At 42.6% G+C, this 16,881-nt stretch overlaps 1 long non-coding RNA gene across 1 annotated transcript; it reads right to left on the reverse strand.

Moving 5' to 3' along the window:
- Positions 1-1,640: 1,640 nt before the first annotated feature.
- Positions 1,641-16,305, reverse strand: LOC124720421. The gene is made up of 3 exons (XR_007006154.1): positions 16,190-16,305; positions 1,817-1,951; positions 1,641-1,694 (listed from the first exon to the last, which is right to left on the reverse strand). It is a non-coding gene; the product is annotated as an uncharacterized LOC124720421 (long non-coding RNA).
- Positions 16,306-16,881: the final 576 nt, after the last annotated feature.

Raw genomic sequence — 16,881 nt, forward strand, 5'->3', positions numbered from 1 at the left:
TATTAGCAATTATAAAATCAGTAACTCATCAGTTAACCGGCTAAAAACTTGTCTCATCACAGGAAGTTTCTGTGACATCAGAACAAGGAGTTACATTTTTGTATAGCCTAGCGTCCCCTTATGCTTCAAATTTCTGGTAACAATCTGCACACAGCAGGCGTTAAGTATGTGTGAAATTAAATTAATGCTTACAGACGACACCAACGTGGTTACTTAAAATTTATGATCTACAGACATCAATTACGTCCCATTCTAGAATGATATTTTGTTTACCATGTGGTTCCTTTGAAACAGTGTACATATCAACAACATACTGCCGGCCGTGGTGGTCTCGCGGTTCTAGGCGCTCAGTCCGGAACCGCACCACTGCTACGGTCGCAGGTTCGAATCCTGCCTCGGGCATGGATGTGTGTGATGTCCTTAGGCTAGTTAGGTTTAAGTAGTTCTAAGTTCTAGGGGACTGATGACCACAGATGTTAAGTCCCATAGTGCCCAGAGCCATTTGAACCATTTTTGAACTACATACTGCTTCGAAAATGTAGATCAACTTGTAGTTACTTTCTGTAACGTATTGTTACAGAAAGTAAATAGCAATAATTTGATGGACATTCACTCAGATAGCAATCATAATAGGGAACATGACATATCTCACATTATGAAGAGGAACATGGTTTATTATTGATTTACTAATGTTACTAACAAGAGAATCATAATGCTACTGGTATAGTTACAGCATGTGCCATGTAACTGGCTCTTAAGGTCATACCTGTCTTCCTAAAATAACCATTATTTCCAAGAAAAGAGAAACTAGTATGTTGTTCAAAATAAACCGAAGGAGTAAGTGCTACAAGTTATCTATATAGATGGGAATACTTAACACTCCTTCAAAATTTACTGTTTGTGTCCATGTGATGGTTCTATGGAACTATGTTTTACATGAAAGCAAATCTTCAGCTGAACCACAATGATGACATCCACTATTAATTTAAAAACTCTGCCACTGATGAAAGGACACGTTGGAAGCAAACGTACCATAATTTTGAACCCATATCTCAATGAATTTAAACAGATAAGAAACAGATAAGAAACCAACGTAGTCAGCACAAGCATTACAATTTCTGATGGATACCTCCTGAGATCATTCCCATTATCAGATTCCTGTTTTTAATTGGTTATATAAATATTGTGAACGTGAGAAGGTTTTTCTGTAGTCAATATAAATTTATGGAAGGCGGTGTACAATGTACTACTGTAATCCTGGAAGACATGTCAAATACCTGTATATCACGACTACTTATGTGAATTAGATTCTGTTTAGCTTCGTCTATTCATGTGTTATATTGATCTAGACGGGACCACTAAACCTTTATGAAAATAATTTAGAAAAAGGCCATGATTACCACTCTCAAGGTCTACCAGCACGTATGTAACACATATGTAAACTGTATTCCAACTCATACCGACTATAAAAAGAAAAGTAATAATATAGAAACTCAGTGAACTTAGAGATTTTATGCATAATAATCAAATGACCTAAATCAGTTATTAAATCATCAAATACGTCTACCAATGAGATAAGTTTGCACTGCATGATTTTCTTGAACCATGAAAAGTTTCTGGAAGTAATGGAAAATTATGACACTTACTCATATTGTCAGTTCCAAAGTGGTAGACTGTGACTTCGGGATCTAATCCTGAAAAACAAATATATAAAATACTTAATGAAAATATTGAATATGTTTTTCATTACCTACTAAAACTGGTTATTCATTATCATATACAGACTTACGTCAATTTATACAAGTAAAATCTTTACCTGTACTGGGATGAGAGTCGCTATAGTCGGCAGCTGTGAGAACTGCGACAAAAATGCAGATGAACCAACTAACGCTTCTGCAGAACATGATGTAAGGACAATGCTGTCAGGCCAAATAAACAACTGCTGGAGAATCTGTAAATTTATGAGTAAATATATCTCCACAATTCATTTACTTTCAACAAACTGGATAGAAAATCTAAATTAATATAATAACCTAATTTGGATTACGATGGTTAATGCGGAAACCACACTAGGAGGTTCGAGAAATCGTTAAGCTAACTATCCAAGAGTACTCTGTCAAAATTTCAAAGCGAAATTCGCATTCGTACAGAAGGAAATTCTTCCCATATAAGATTTATCAGGGGATGAATTACTGGAGAAATGTGCAGGTGGCCACACACAAAATGCTAATGAAACTTTTAATTCCACTATTTGGTGATTAGCTCCCAAACACTTGCACTCCGGACTAAAAGTGGTTGATTCGGCGTCGTATTTAGCAGCTGGCTTATTCAACGAAGGAAATTCATCCCTTCTGATGGCCATGAACGAGGCAGGAATTCTAGGAGACACGTAAAGCTTCAGTTATGCCGAACAAATGGATAACCAGCGCGTATGGTGGCAGAATCGACGTAGCGCATTGAAACGAAGGAAGGTCGGATAGCTCGGAAAGCACTGCTGCAAGCGCAAAACGAAGCCTCTCAGAAAGAAGAAGGATTACTATATGGCTCTGGAATCGCAGATCAATTGGTAAGCATTTTACATTATTGTTGACTTCCTTGAATTTCCAGTTTCCAAGAATTGATTTCTCAAACGCGTTCATCTCCAAATGACTATTTTGACATTTGCGTCCAGTCTAACTCAAAAAGTATTGAATCGATCATTATTAAATGTGATAATATGATTGTGTATAAAATTACTAATTATATGAACCAACTTATGAGGAGATGTCACGATTGCACGGGTATTTTTCTTCGCCTAAATGGAGAAAAAAACGTGAAAATCGCAGTAAATTGTTCCAACGCCTGCACAGTTTTTAATTTTCATTATTTTCACCTGCATTGAGGCTCATATTCTTAGAAAATAAGTTAGTAATGTAAATTCAAATCCTTTCTGATTTCAGATGAAAATCGGAATGACTACACTGCACGTAATTGGAGAACTATACTCACAATCTTCAGCGGATATCACAGAGCAACTCTGTTATTTTTGGCTGAAATTAATCAAAAAATTCACAAAAACTCACGGACTTTGAACATCGTCTGGCGATTAGACGTCACTTTTATAATACGTCTGTATGCGAGATTTCCACACTCCTACACATCCCTAGGTCCACTATTTGACATGTAATGGTGAGATGGAAACGTGAAGCACCAAATACAGCACAAAAGCGTACAGGCCGACCTCGTCTGTTGACTGACAGAGACTGCCGACAGTTGGAGAAGGTCGTAATGTGTAACAAGCAGACATCTATCCAGACGAACACACAGGAATTCCGAACTGCATCAGGATCCACTGTAACTACTATGACAGTTAGGCGGGAGGTGAGAAAACTTTGATTTCACAGTCGAGCGGCTGCTCGTAAGCCACACATCACGCAGGTAAATGCCAAACAAAGCCGCGCTTGCTGTAAGGAGCGTAAACATTGGACGACTGAACAGTGGAAGAACGTTGCGTGGAGTGACGAATCACGGTACACAATGTGGCCAGCCGGTGGCAGGTGTGGTTAACGAGAATGTCCGGTGGACGTCATCTGCCAGCGTGTGTACTGCAAACAGTAAAATTCGGAGGCGGTGGTGTTATGGTGTGGTCGTGTTTTTCATGGAGGGAGCTTGCAATCCTTGTTTTTTGCGTGGTACTATCACAGCACAGGCCTATATTGATATTTTAAGCATCTCATTGCTTCTCACTGTTGTAGAGCAATTCGGGGATGGCTATTGCATCTTTTAAAACGATCGAGCACCTGTTCATAATGCAGAGTCTAAGGCGTCAGTAGAAGACAATAACATCCCTGTAACGGACTGTACTGCACAGAGTCCTGATATGAGTCCTATGAAACACCTTTGGGATGCTTTGGAACACCGACATCATGCCAGGTATCACCGAAAAACATCGATATATCTCTTCAGTGCAGCACTCCATGAAGAATGTGCTGCCATTCCCCAGGAAACCTTCCACCACCTGATTGAACGTATGCCTGCGAGTATGGAAGCTGTCATCAAAGCAAAGGGTGAGCCAACACCATATTATATTCCAGCATTAGTGATGGAGAGGCCACGAACTTGTAAGTTATTTTCAGCCAGGAGTCTGAATACTTTTGATCGCATTGTGTATTTTTAAGGTCAAAATCTTACATGAGTCATCTCGCATATATTAAGAGAAAATCAGGCACTCCCTCATACATTACTCACTCACTGTCTTTATGTACAACAAAGCATTTACACATCATTACACAGAATGTTACCAGTTTCCTGTATAGTGGTAAAGTCAAAACCAGTTCACAATAATTGTACAAATCGCACCACTTGTGGAAGTGCACTGTGTCAAGAATGCGAGAGAAGAGCACTGGCAGAGAAACCAACATTCTGGTACATTTTGAAAATTACGGAGTACACGAGGTCTTGTCCAGGCTGGAGTTTAGGGACGTTCATCAGTCTGTTAGTGAAGTACTGGTGCGGGAAAGAGAGAAGAAGGTAGCGCGCGTTTAGCGAAAGTTGGTTTCTGGTACCAGAGAGCAGAGAAGGGAACAGTCCGCAAAGTGCGGTCAGCTACGACAGAAGGCTGAAAATACAGGAGCGTCTGCTCTGCATGGCGACTGCGTCACAAGAGGGCGACACTTCAGTGTCCTCTGCTCCACAGGACGCGCCCAGTGGCAACATGTGACCCCTTTCTCAAGCTTCCCAAATGGCTGTGGGGTACATTCAGCAGAGGAATGAAATCGTACCCTGTCAACGGATTTTTCTAGATAGAGCCCCATATGCTATGCAGGGTTCTACATCTACATCTACATCTACGTGATTGCTCTGCTGCTCACAATAAAGTGCCTGGCAGAGGGTTCAATGAATCACCTTCAAGATGTCTCTCTACCGTTCCACTCTCGAATGGTGCGCAGGAAAAACCAGTACTTACATTTTTCTGTGTGAGCCCTAATTTCTCTTGTTTTATAGTGATGATCATTTCTCCCTATGTAGGTGGGAGCCAACAGAATGTTTTCGTAATCGGAGGAAAAAGCTGATGATTGAAATTTCATAAGAAGATCCCATTGCGACGAAAAACACTTTTGTTTTAATGATTCCCACTCCAATTCACATATCATTTCTGTGGCACTATCTCCCCTATTTCGCGATAATATAAAACGAGCAGCCCTTGTTTGAAATTATCAGGTGTCATCTGTCAGTACCACCTGATGGGGATCCCACACCGCGCAGCAATACTCCAGAATAGGGCGGACAAGCGTGGTGTAAGCAGTCTCTTTAGAAGACCTGTTGCGCCTTCCAAGTGTTCTGCCAACGAATCGCAGACTATGGTTTGCTCTACCCACAACCATATCTATGTGCTCGTTCCAATTTAGGTTATTTGTAACTGTAATCCCTAAGTATTTACTTGAATTTGCAGCCTTCAGATTTGTGTGAGCCATCGCGTAATCGAAATTTAGCGGATTTCTTTTAGTACTCATGAGAATAACTTCACAGTTTTTTTTATTCAGTGTCGATTCCCATTTTCAACACCACACAGATATCTTATCTAAATCATTTTACAATTCAGTTTGGTCATCTGATGACATTACAAGACATCTGCAAAGATCCTAAGACGGCTACTCAGTTTTTTTCCTATGTCGTTAATATAGATCAGGAACATTAGGGAGCCTATAAAACTTCCTTGTTGGACGCCGGATATTACTTCTGTTACTCGATGTCTTTCCGTCTGTTACTACGAACTGTGACCCTTCTGACAGGAAATCACGAATCCAGTTGCACAACTCAGGCGATATTCCATAGGCACGCAGTTTGGTTGGAAGAAAAAAATGGCTCTGAGCACTATGGGACTCAACTGCTGTGGTCATAAGTCCCCTAGAACTTAGAACTACTTAAACCTAACTAACCTAAGGACATCACACACATCCATGTCCGAGGCAGGATTCGAACCTGCGACCGCAGCGGTCGTGGGGTTCCAGACTGTAGCGCCTTTAACCGCTCGGCCACTCCGGCCGGCTTGGTTGGAAGAAGCTTGTGAGGAACGGTGTCGAAAGCCTTCTGGATATCTAAAAATAGGAATCCCCTGTCGATAGCACTTATTACTTCGTGAGTAAAAAGAGTTAGTTGTGTTTTAAAATAATGATATTTTCAGAGTCCGTGCTGATTATGTGTCAATAAATCGTTTTCTTCTCGGTGCTTCATAATGTTCGGATGTACCGATTGGTCACATAGGCGCTGCAAAAACTCATGCTAGTTTCCAGGACAGCAGCTCGGCTGCAGATATGTGTGTAAAAGAAAATTTAAAGTATACATACAGGGCGACTAACATAAAATTAGCACCGAAAATATTGCGGAGATGGAAAGTGCTGTTGATGCGCAGTTATCACAGAACGTGCAGATAGTCAGGGGCTGTTTATTGTTGGCCAATAAACAGTTTGTAATAATATTTATAAAGTGTATTTTTTGTGCAAAAGTACACTTTTTGAATGGAACAATTCTTATTGACATTAAGAAACTAAAAATAGCGTAAATTATGTTAGTTGATGTGTTGCAGGATTCTAGTGCAAGCTGCTTACAATATAAATACTTTGGAAAGTTGCCACACTGTCACTTGTACAATACCTGTAGTAGCACACACCAAAGAACAACACAAATGCATGCACTAGTTATGTGCATTCTGGGCCGTAATGAGGTAACTGTCCATCACAGGTTGTGTTCAAAATGACCACCAGCAGTGGCAGAACACGTTTCCTATCTGGTATGGAGCGACTGCTGCACACATGCTAGCGTTTCGTCGAACATCTCCGAGCAGGCTGCAGTTATGCGTCGTTATGTATCATTGGGTGTAGTTGGTATGTCCTTGCAGACAGCGTCTTTCAGCTTTCCCCACAGAAAAAGTCAACAGGCATCAAATCTGGAAAATGGGGCACCTGACGTACTGGTCCTCTGCATCCAATCTAACGTTTTGGAAACAATTTGTGAAGACGCGCTGTAATACTCCACGCACTATGTACTGGACAGCGGTCATATTGGTAACACAGGTTCCTCTCTGTGTGCAGAGGAAAGCCTTCTAGTATCTGTGGGAGATGGTTTGTTACGAAGCTGTGATAGCTGTACGCATTCAGTGTTCTACCTATGAAACTCATGCCTATGATCTGACGGTTTACTATCCCACAGCAATGTTTACACTCCATGGGCGCTGATGTTCCACCTGAGGAAGCCAATGGGGATTGTCAACACACCAATAGCGCACGTTTTGGTGGTTTACCTCGCTTCACCACTAAATAAGGTACGTAATACATATGGAGTACTAGTCGCAATTCCCATGTACAGAAGTTAACACGATTCTTATAATTGATTCCATGGAGCTCTTCATTGAGGTAGATGCAATGGGGATGGAATTTAGGCTGATGGGGAATGTGTAGGACACTTGCCTGACCCATGTCACTTACACATGCGATTGCACAGGACGTAAAGTGTTGATCAACTGCAACAACAGGGAGAACGTTAATTTCCCGCTCTTCTGTCATCACTTGCTTCATTCTGTTACGTTCCCTAGTTCTTACACTATCACTTTCACACAACTGATTGAGAAGATGGTCGAGATTGGGATCCTGCCGCAAGCACTGTAGAAGAACAAACTGCATTCTTCCTACACTCTCCATGCACCATGAGCATGTCAGCTTTTTCTGCACTGATAAATCCCGTTGTACACACATGAGCTACTGCTTAGACTGTCACATAGAAAACTGATAGCACTGCTCTCTAGGAACACACAAGCACACTGTAAACGAACATAACAACATCGATCTGACAACTACGCAGGTCGAATGGCACAAAGAAGTGTCAGTGTGGAAACTTCTCACAATGTGGTATTTCATAACTGGCTTGCACTAGACTTCTGCAGCAAACAGCACCGAAATTCTAGTTTACCCTATTTTTAGTTTGTTACTAGCAATAAGATTTTTTCATTAGGAAAATCGCAGGTACAGAAAATACACTTTCTAAGTATTATTACAATCTGTTTATTGGATAACAGTACGAGACCCTGTCTTCGAATTCATTCTGTGAAAACTGCACGTCAATAGCACTTTCCATTTCCATAATATTTGCAGTCCAAGCTCTAGATGGTTCACCCTGCAGACGCCATACAGAGCACAACCACATATATGTCAAGAGAATTAATTGGTTTCAAGCCACCCAGTATTATAGGTGTGTTGTGGGAGTATTATCGGCTTGTTTTGTCGTCATGTTTAATAGGGGCTACATGTCTGGGTGAGCATGGCTGGGGGAGGTTGAAATACATGGAGAAGGGGATGCTAGAGAGAAGGGCAGATGGTGATGGATTGGGATAAGGAGGAATGGAAAGAGAGATGGAGCACCAAGAGATGAATAATGAGAGCCTTATAGCGTGAAATCACGAATTCAGTCGCAGATAGGATTGTAATTTTATTAGAAGCTGGTTGTAAGCAACTGTTTCAATAGTTATCGGTAGGCCTAGAATTATGAAATCAACTGCAGGTCCTCTGTCGATAGCAGTAATTACTTTGTGTGAACAAAAATCCACTAGCGTTCCGTAAGAAAGATATTTTCCGAGTCAGTGCTGTCCATGTGCCAATAATTCAAGGTACTTTATAAAGTTGGAACAGCCCGTATGCTCCTAAATCGTACTGACTATAATGTCTGTGATATATGTGTACAGTTTAGATGACCAGTTGTATGTCACTGTCCCCACAGTTTCACTTGCGAACCTGTGTGGCACATATATTGTATACATCTCTGCCTACTCACTGTCTTCACGAAGCGAAAAAGAGCGTAAAGAGAGCAATGAGAGAAGCATTCAACGAATTCGAACATAAAACATTGGCAAACAATCTAAACAAGAACCCTAAAAAGTTTTGGTCATATGTAAAATCGGTAAGCGGATCTAAATCCCCTATTCAGTCACTCGTTGACCACGATGGCACCGAAACAGAGGACGACCGAAGAAAGGCAGAAATACTGAATTCAGTGTTCCGAAACTGTTTCACTGCGGAAAATCGTAACACGGTCCCTGACTTCAGCCGTCGCACGGACGCCAAAATGGAAAATATTGAAATAAACGATATCGGAATTGAAAAACAACTGCTATCACTTAGTAGCGGAAAAGCATCCGGACCAGACGAGATACCCTTAAGATTCTACAGTGATTATGCTAAAGAACTTGCCCCCTTTCTATCAGCAATTTATCGTAGATCGCTGGAAGAACGTAAAGTACCTAGCGACTGGAAGAAAGCGCAGGTCGTTCCCATTTTCAAGAAGGGTCATAAATCAGATGCGAATAATTATAGGCCTATTTCGCTTACGTCAATCTGTTGTAGAATAATGGAACATGTTTTGTGTTCTCGTATTATGACGTTCTTAGATAATACAAATCTCCTTCATCATAACCAACATGGATTCCGCAAACAGAGATCATGTGAAACTCAGCTCGCCCTATTTGCCCAAGAAATTCACAGTGCCGTAGACACTGGCGAGCAGATTGATGCCGTATTCCTGGACTTCAGGAAGGCATTTGATACGGTTCCGCACTTACGTTTAGTGAAAAAAATACGAGCTTACGGAATATCGGACCAGGTTTGTGATTGGATTCAGGATTTCCTAGAAGAAAGAACACAACATGTCATTCTTAACGGTTCAAAATCTGCAGATGTAGAGGTAATTTCGGGAGTACCGCAAGGAAGCGTGATAGGACCTTTATTGTTTACAATATACATAAATGACTTAGTTGACAACATCGGTAGCTCCGTGAGGCTATTTGCAGATGACACGGTTGTCTACAAGAAAGTAGCAACATCAGAATACTCGTACGTACTCCAGGAAGACCTGCAGAGGATTAATGCATGGTGCGACAGCTGGCAGCTTTCCCTAAACGTAGATAAATGTAATATAATGCGCATACATAGGGGCAGAAATCCATTCCAGTACGATTATGCCATGGTGGTAAATCATTGGAAGCGGTAACGACCGTAAAATACTTAGGAGTTACTATCCGGAGCGATCTGAAGTGGAATGATCACATAAAACAAATAGTGGGAAAAGCAGGCGCCAGGTTGAGATTCATAGGAAGAATTCTAAGAAAATGTGACTCATCGACGAAAGAAGTAGCTTACAAAACGCTTGTTCGTCCGATTCTTGAGTATTGCTCATCAGTATGGGACCCTTACCAGGTTGGATTAATAGAAGAGATAGACATGATCCAGCGAAAAGCAGCGCGATTCGTCATGGGGACATTTAGTCAGCGCGAGAGCGTTACGGAGATGCTGAACAAGCTCCAGTGGCGGACACTTCAAGAAAGGCGTTACGCAATACGGAGAGGTTTATTATCGAAATTACGAGAGAGCACATTCCGGGAAGAGATGGGCAACATATTACTACCGCCCACATATATCTCGCGTAATGGTCACAACGAAAAGATCCGAGAAATTAGAGCAAATACGGAGACTTACAAGCAGTCGTTCTTCCCACGCACAATTAGTGAATGGAACAGGGAAGGGGGGATCAGATAGTGGTACAATAAGTACCCTCCGCCACACACCGTAAGGTGGCTCGCGGAGTATAGATAGATGTAGATGTAGATCTCCACTTCACCCCTCTGTCTGTCCATCTCATCCTATGCTCTCATCATTTTCCATCTTACCACTACTCATCTACACTATCCATTTGGCTCCTGCATCCCCCCATCTCATTCTCCCTCTACCTCTGATTATCTCCTCCATTTTCTCTCTCTACATCTCCTCCTCCCCTCTCTCACACTGTCCATATTCTCCACCCCTTCTCTCCATTTTCTCCTTCCCCTTTTCTCACTGTCCATATCCTCCACCCCTCTCCTCACTCTCCCTCCATCTCTTCCTGCCCCCAGTCTGTTATTCCATTTAAATCTGCCCCCACTCTATATCCATTTCCTCTTGCACCCTCTCCCTTCGCATCTTCCATCCTTCCCTGTCCATATCCTCCTGGCCTCTTTCTCTTATCCATCTCCTTCTGCCACCATTTCTCTTTCCATCATCACCTACACCTCTCTACCTTTCTGTCCTCATCTCCCTCTTCTCCAAACCCATCTCTTCTTCGCTGACCATTGTGGCTGAGCAGTTCTAGGCACTCCATTCTGGAACTACAGGGCTGCTTCGGTCGCAGGTTCGTATCCTGCCTTGGTCATGGATGTGTATGATGTCCTTAGGTTAGTTTGGTTTAAGTAGTTCTATGTCTAAGGGACTGATGACCTCAGATGTTAAGTCCCATACTGCTTAGAGCCATTTTTAACCATCTCTTCTTCCCCATCTTTGTTCCTCTCCTCCTGCCCATCTCTCCCACCTATTTACTGTAGTCCCCTCTCCTCATTCATCTTCTACTCCCAGCCTGTCAGTGTTCATTTCCTCCCACACCCATCTCCCTTTATGTTTTCTCCTGCCCCTCCTCTCTCGGTCCATCACCTCCTATCATCTCCCCCTGCCTCCACTTACGCTGTCCATCATTTCCTGGTCCCTACCTCAGTCTATCACCTCCTCTATCTATTTCAACATTCCTCAGCCATGCCCACTCACAAATGTAGCCCCCACTAAACATGTCGATAAAGCAGGCTGATAATATTTCCACCACATACGTATTGTGAAGTGCAGCTTACACATCAGGGGCTTGAAACCAATCACTGCTCCTGTCAAATAAGTTGTCATGCAAAGAAGATCGATAAAGCAGGTCGGTTCTACTTGAACCCAACACACTATCGTTCAGTACAGCCTACCCACTGTCAAACCATTTCGTACTCTCGGTTAGTAGGCTTCACAGTAAAGCAGGTTCCTAAGGCCAGCCACTACTACTTAAACACAACTTGCCTATTGTACGGCTCAGCCAATATGGCATGGGCTGACAAAATACGATATTGTCCCCATTCCCACTCCTGTCGAGCTGGAAGGCTAGAAGACAAGCAGTGATGATGCTCGTACAGTCATGTAGTTTGTTTGTTTGCCATGTTTCGGCGAAATGGGTCCAGTGATTTAATGGGAGATCATAGACATACACTACGTGAACAAAGGTATCGGGACACCCCCATAAACATATGTTTTTCCTATTATGTAAATTGTTCTGCTACCTACTTCCAGGAACTCCATATGACCGACCTCTGTTGTCATTAGTCACCGTGAGATAGCAGAATGGGCGCTCTGCGAAACTCATAGACTTCGAATGTGGCCCGGTCATTGGTTGTCACATGTGTCATATGCCTGCACGCAAGATGTCCACAATCCTAAATATCACTAGGTCCACTGTTTCCAATGTGATACAGCACAAAAGCGTACAGGCCGATTTCTTCTGTTGACCGACAGAGAGCGCGTAGAGTTGAAGAGGGTCGTAATGTATAATAAACAGAAATCTTCCCAGATCTTCATATAGGAATTTCAAACTGCAGTACGATCCACTGCAAGTACTATGACTTAGGTGGGCGGTGAGAAAACTTGGGTTTCGTGGTCGAGCGGCTGCTCATAAGCCACACATCACACCGGTAAATGCCTAACGACGCCTCGCTTGGTGTAAGGTGTGTAAACGTTGGAAGATTGAACAGTGGAAAAACGTTGTGTGGAGTGACGACTCAAAGTAGATAATGCGGAGATCAGATGTCAGTGTCTGGGTGTGGCAAATTCCTAGTGAACGTCATCTGCCGGCGCGTGTAGTGGCTCAAATGGCTCTGAGCACTGTGGGACTCAACTGCTGAGGTCATAAGTCCCCTAGAACTTAGAACTACTTAAACCTAACTAACCTAAGGACATCACACACATCCATGCCCGAGGCAGGATTCGAACCTGCGACCGTAGCGTCGCGCGGTTCCAGACTGAAGCGCCTAGAACCGCTCGGCCACTCTGGCCGGCCCGTGTAGTGCCGACAGTAAAATTCTGAGGCGGTGGTGTTATGGTGTGGTCTTGTTTTTCATAGAGGGGGCTGCACCCCTTATTGTTTTGCGTGGCACTACCACAGCACAGGCCTATATTTATATTTTAAGCATCTCATTGCTTCTCGCTGTTGAAGAGCAATTCGGTAATGGCGACTGCATCTTTCAGCAAGATCGAGCCCCTATTCATAATGCACTGCCAGTGGCGGAGAGATTAAACGACAATAACATCCCTGTAACGAACTGGCCTAAACAGAGTCCTGACCTGAATCCTATAGAACACCTTAGCTATGTTTTGGAACGCCGTGCCAGGCCTCACCTACCGACATCGATACCTCTCCTCAGTGCATCACTCCATGAAGAATTGGCTGCCATTCCCAAGAAACTTTCCAGCACCTGATTCAACGTATGTCTGCGAGAGGGTTAGCTGTCATCAAGGCTAAGGGTGGGCCAGCACCATATTGAATTCCAGCATTACAGATGGAGAGGCCACGAACTTGTATGTTATTTTCAGCCAGGTGTCCAGACACTTTTAATCACATTTTACGTTTTGTACAGCAGAATGTCTTCAATATTGCGAGTGTCACATTCACTGCAGTGCATAACGTCTTTGCAGAGAAGTCTGGTGCGCTCTCCCGAGTCCATTAGGCATCTACGGAGGGCAAAACCTTCGTCAGATGCAGCAGGTATCCTCGCGAGAAGAGGTCCAACGTCAGAAACTGGTGGCACATACCCGGGGCCTTTGATATGAAGCCTCCTCCCGCACCGTTGTCAAGCTTTAATGACGTCCGACGTTCGAAAACAAAACTCAAGAATTTGCATGTTGGGTCAGTTATCAATACTGAGTGTCTCAAGCTGGGCCACATCGCAAATACATCTTCCATACAGGGTGATTCACGAAGATATGTAAATATTTTAATATGTCGTTCTACATGTAACAATATAGAAAAAAAGGTCTTATAAACATAGGTCCGCAATTGTTCAGTTACGGAGTTACGGGTAATAAAAGGTTTTACCAGAAATTTAGCAACTTCGATATTATGAAGATATCGCACAACTTTAAGAGGTTAAAGTAAAACACGATTTCGACTTATTTTGTTATTACTGGTGTGCTAAATATAATAAAACATGTCCCAGACGTGTATCTGCAGTGTATCGTCCAGCGAAGGAAAGGTTGTAATACAAGTAAATTTGTTTATTTTTCATTAAGAATGTAGAAACGTGTGTGTCATTGTTGGCTACCTTTAGTGAGTTATTGCAGACGTTCCCTAACCTTGAAACGAGTTAGTTTTCTGTACTGTTCAGTGAAAGAACACAATAAGAACAGTGTATTTAAGTAAAACCACATAGTAACTGTTGTAGTTTGTAGATTATTTATGAAATAGGAATGCCTTTCAAATTTACGACGTAGGAATACGCCACTATGGTGTTTAATTATGGAAAATGTTATGACAATGATACAGCTGAAATTAACGAATATGGCGTACGTTATTCAACTCGATGGCTTCCAAATGGACGAATCATTAGTGGAGCATGTCGATGTTACGGGAGACATGTTCTCTACCTAACTTTCATAATCAGTACGAGAGCTCGATACGTGAAGACGATTATGAGGATATTATGGATGCTGTTCAACTTAGCCTGTGTACAGTACACGGCGTATCTCTCAACTATTAGGCATTTCACAATGTAAGATATGGTGTACAATGAAGTAAAATAATGTGTGTCTCTGCCATAAACAAAAAGTGCATCAGTTATCCGGGAGATCCAGCCCTCCGCTTGGAGTTGTGCAACTGGTTAAAAACTAATTGACAGTTACACAAATACGTTTTATTTTCTGATGAGGCACAGTTTACTCGAGATGGTATAAACACTTTATTGGACCATTCATTTTCCCAGGACGTCTAACTGGCGGGTCGTACTTACAATTCCTTCAAGAAGAAATGCCCCACTTACTCGAAGATACTCTGCTTGCTACGCAAATTCAAATGTACTTTCAACATGACGGCATGCCTCCACATTTCGCCAACGGAGTTACTGCACAATTAAATGAACATTTTTCCCAGAGATGGATTGGTGGTGGTGCTACACGTCTGTGGCCACCCAGATTTCCCGATATAACACCAACGGATTTTGTGTATGGGGATGGGTGAAAGATAATGATTATAATGACAAAATCAATACACGTGAGGCACGACTCGGTCGCATTATGAATGCAATAGAAGAAATTAAGAACAACCCTGTGAAACTGAAACGAGCAACAAAATCTGTACACGTGCAGTTAAATACACTGAACTCGGTGGAGACGTTTTTGAACATTTACTGTGATTATGATTGTATTGCGAAATTGTATGTACTTTGTACAAGTTTCTTAACAGTGAGCTTTGTTTTTTTTTTTTTTTTTGCGGTTTAACACGAATTCACGTGTGCTGTGGTATACATAAAACCAGATTATGTGACACATTCATATGGTTTCAGATAACGCTTTTACCATAAATTTTCCAAAATTAAATTCTCTACAACTTCCGTTGAAAACTTTGTGCAGTTGTCTGGAATTTAAAGAACAAATTAGACCAGGTAGTTAATAAATTCAAAATTTTACGAAATTATGCCTTTGCTTCTCTGGATGTTCTGGAAAACTACTGTAGATACGCATATGAGACATGTTTTGCTAGATTCGCCAGACCAATAATAACAAAATAAATTTAAATCATGCTTTACTTTAACCATCTATAGATTTGCGATGGCTTCATATTAGCGAAGTTGCTAAATTTCAGGCAAAATCTTTTACTACCCGTAACTCCGTAACTAAACATTAGCGGACCTATGAACTTTTTTCTTTAGTTTTAAACGTAGCGTAACATATTAAAGTATTTTCATATCTTCGTGAATCACCCTGTAAATTAGGCCTGTACAGCCGTATTCCAGCAGATCTCTACTACTTCTATTGTCCGATCTGACAAGTTTGTATCGAAAGTACAATGCTTTCGTGAATCTGTTTCGACGGCATACAACATATACCAATAATTAGTGCGGCTAGTGACGCCATTACGTAGACTACGCCGTAAGAAGCAGTAGCTGCTGAAATGCGTAGATGACGTGAACCGATGACGGAATGCATATCAAGAGCTATTGCGCTATAGGTCGTAGGTACCGTTTTTGAGGGGGGTACCATTGAGAGCAGGAGACCGTCAAGTTGAGCAAAGTGATACGCTGAGCACTCCGCCACAGTGCTGGAAGAAACACGTAGAGACTTACCAGATGTGTGAGTTCTGCTCTGTGCCACTGCAGCCAGTGTAGTGGGCTGTCGCGAAGACAGCCTTTTATCCTTATCTTGGCCACTGCTGGACTCGGCTGACACCTCCCACCTACTGTATCCGCAGTCTGCCCTCTGCTCCAGAACCCCTCCCCCTCTCACCCCACCCCTTCCCCCCCAAAGCGTCGTGAAACTTTCCTGACATCCGACATTGGAAGCGTTGTTGCGCAACGCCTCGCAGCACTGACCTCAAGGGCACGTGATAACTATGGCAACCGCTCTGTTGCTCATTCTGACCTCGCAGCATCTTCCAAAACGACTCCGTGTTAGCCAGGTACCTGCTCACATCAGAGCCCGTTCCAGCCCATTCCCTGAGAGGCACGCCCTGAGGATGCAAATACCGTCAACATTGCGTGTGCCCTTGACAGTGGCCTCCATTCGGCGACTAATGAAGTTCACGGATTTCGTATGATATACACCAAATGATGACTACATCCCTAGAGCTAGTTGTCGGTGATGAGCTGCGATCACACGCTGTCCCAGGAACTCACAGACTCGCATTTTTATGGGACTCAGATCCATTTATTTAGTGGGGTATTAAGATGTGATCGCGTTCCTGAGCGTTTGTCAAGAGGGGGACGTGTCCATTCAGTCCTGTGAATGTGGCTGTTGGCATCTATCCAAACGGGAGTGT

Source organism: Schistocerca piceifrons, chromosome 11 (genome assembly GCF_021461385.2).
Source record: "Schistocerca piceifrons isolate TAMUIC-IGC-003096 chromosome 11, iqSchPice1.1, whole genome shotgun sequence".
Classification (NCBI taxonomy): domain Eukaryota; kingdom Metazoa; phylum Arthropoda; class Insecta; order Orthoptera; family Acrididae; genus Schistocerca; species Schistocerca piceifrons.